The sequence below is a fragment of the Corvus kubaryi genome, unplaced genomic scaffold, assembly GCF_017639235.1.
Source record: "Corvus kubaryi isolate FWS band 111438036 unplaced genomic scaffold, C.kubaryi_AGA036_p1.0 37241, whole genome shotgun sequence".
NCBI lineage: Eukaryota > Metazoa > Chordata > Aves > Passeriformes > Corvidae > Corvus > Corvus kubaryi.
The window spans coordinates 1137395-1140351 of record NW_024581071.1 but is presented as its reverse complement, the minus strand read 5'-3'; positions in this window follow the sequence as shown (position 1 = coordinate 1140351).

The window sequence follows — 2957 nt, the reverse complement described above, 5'->3', positions numbered from 1 at the left end:
GCGTCCGTCCCTGTCCTGTCCCTGTGCCTGTCCCTGTCCGGTCCCTGTGTCCGTCCCTGTCCTGTCCCTGTGTCCGTCCCTGTGCCTGTCCCTGTCCTGTCCCTGTGCCCATCCCTGTCCTGTCCCTGTGCCCGTCCCTGTCCTGTCCCTGTGCCCGCCCCTGTCCTGTCCCTGTGCCTGTCCCTGTCCTGTCCCTGTGTCCGTCCCTATCCTGTCCCTGTCTCCTGTCCGTGTGTCTGTCCCTGTCTCTCCCTGTGTCCGAACCTGTGTCCCGGTTCCTGTGTCTGTGTGTCTGTCCCTGTGTCCCGTTCCCGTCCCCATTCTGTAACCGTCCCTGTCCCTGTCACCAGCCCTGCTCTATCCCCCAGCCCTGCCCCTGTCCCTGTCTCCGTCGCCAGACACGATTCTGTCCCGTCCCTGTCCCCAGCCCTGTACCCGACCCCGGCTCTGTCCCTGCGCCCTGTCCTGAACCCGTCCCTGTTTTCAGCTCCCACCCGATCCCTGTTCCGGTCCCCAGCCCCGTCCCCAGCTCTGTTTCCAGCCCTGTCCCTGTCCCCAGCCCCATCTCCAAGCCTGTTCCCAGCCCTATCCCTGTCCTGTCCCCGTCCCTGAGCCCACTTCCGTCCCTTCCCCTGTCCCCAGTCCCGTCTCCAGCCCTGTTCCTGTCTGCAGCCCTGTCCTCAGCCCTGTCCCTATGTCCAGCCCCTGCCCTGTCTTTGTCCCTGTCCCCAGCCCCGTCCCTGTCGCCTCCTGACGCTGGGCTGGAGCTCAGCATTCCGTAGGGGGGTCACACCCCCAGCCCCTCTCCGCACCCGCCCTTGGTGGCACCGGCCAGGCTGAGTCGCGCTGGGCAGCCCCGGCTCGGTGGCACCTGGGTCACCCGACGGTCGGGACACGCGGCCACACCTCGGGCTTCGGCCGGGGACGGGAAATTCCTGGTTCTGCTTCTGCCCCTCTGACGCCGGTGAGCCGAGGGAAGGGAGCGGAGCCCCACCCCCGCCACGGGCTGGGGTCAGGGCACATCTGGGGACCCGCTGGGGTTCAGCCGGATCCCGACAGCCGGGATGGGCCCCTGGACACAGCCCGGGACAGTGACAGAGGGGCAGCTGGAGCAGGGACAAAACACCGCGTGGAGAGGCAGGAGAGGGCTCAGCATCCCTCATCCCCCGAAGCCTCCCTGTTGCCATCAGATATTTGGGGAAGCGACACCTGCACATCCCGCCCGGTGCCAGCGGGAACAGGGATGCGCGGGGCTGGAGACCGAGAGAGGCAAACTCCCCCCGCTCTGCCCGGAGCGCTGCGGTTGGAGCCGTGGAGTGGAAGTAACAGGCGGTGACACCGCTGCCCAAAAACCGCCACCAGAACAATGGGCGGGAGCGCGGGGGACGCAGGCGGCCACGCCGCCCCCAACGCTCGCCAAGGACCCGGGGACATCCTGAGGACTCCCTGCACGGGCACCTGGCATCCCACCCGAGGGACACCCAACCCACGGGGCTGGGTGGCCCAAAGGGGTGACCGAGGCGCCGTGAGGAAGGGCTGGAATTCCCGAGGGTGGCACTGGGACAGAGCGGGGCCATCGCACCAGGGGCACCCGCCCAGCCCGGGCTGAGCCGCCTCCGGCCCTGACGGGGAGAAAGTGAGGGAACAGAAAATGGCAGGAGAGACAACGGAGGAGCGGGGCTGCTTTGCCTTTAAAATAATGCCGCAAAATTAGCAGCTCTGCAGTCATTAATATGCAAAAATGCAAATGAGGAGGTAATTAAGCTGCAGTCCTCCGGAGGATATTTCCATCATAATGAATTCTATTGTCAGGGAAAGAGCAGCCAGGCAGATTTATGGTGCTTACATGAATAAAAAATATGAGTATCCAAGTGGTGTCCTTGCCGCCGGCTGCTGTCCCCTGCCCCAGCCGAGGAGGGCGCAGGGCACTGAGGAGGTGTCCGTCCCTTGTGCCATCCCGACTGGCACCGCCCGTCACCGAGGCACAGCAGCCGCCGGGGACTTGGGTACCTGCAACAGGGCAGGGGAAAAACAACTCCTTCCTTCCCTTCCCTCCGTGCCACAGCCCCCGGCAAATCCCCAACGAGACCTGTGCCAGGGCCATGCCGGTTCCCCAGGAGCCACAGAGGGACTGGGGACACCCAAGCCGGGAGGTGACTCTTCCCTGCGGGGTTCCAATGTGGTGGGGCTCTCCCAGGGACACCCTGAGCTGGCCAGTGACACCCTGGGCTGGCCAGTGACACGTCTCTGCAAGGAGCCGGGGTCTGAACGCACCAGGATCCTCTCGTCCTGCTCCCGTGAGAGCTGGACCATCACCTGGTGCATTCCTCTCTTCCCGCCCCATGAGTGCACTGGGGGCCAGGACCCGGCCAGGGCTGGCACTGGGGACACAGGGGACACTTGGACACCAGGAAGGCGGTAGCTCCAAGCTCGGGGGACGACCCATGGGTATGCCCAGGATCTGGGGTGCTGCCAGCCAGACCTCTGAGCCACGCAGGTGATGCCCCAGCCCCAGAGCCACCAGTCCTTGGCCATGGGGTCAGGGTCCATCTGCGGGGTCAGCCCCGTCCCCTGAGCCACCCGTGGGTGCCCCCGGGCAGCCCCCAGACCTGGCGGGCGAGGGCTGGGGCTCAGCCTTCCCCTTTCATTCCCGCCAGCGGCGCCCGCCACGGAAAACAAACCGAAACCCACCCAAAACGAAATAGTTGGCCGCGTGCCACCCTGCAGCTGCCGGCTCCGGCTCAGCCTGGCATTTTTCAAATGTCACGGCAAAAGGCTGCGGGGCCGCCCGGCTCGGGGGGCTCGGCACCGGCGGGGGGCTGGGGACAGGAGGGGGACGGGAAGGGGTGCGGGAGAGGGGGAAGGGACACCCGCCACCCTTGCAGCTGTCATTGTCACCCCCGAGGTGAGGAGCGGGCTGGGGGAGGCGCAGGGAGCTGCGGTGGGTGGGAGGGAAG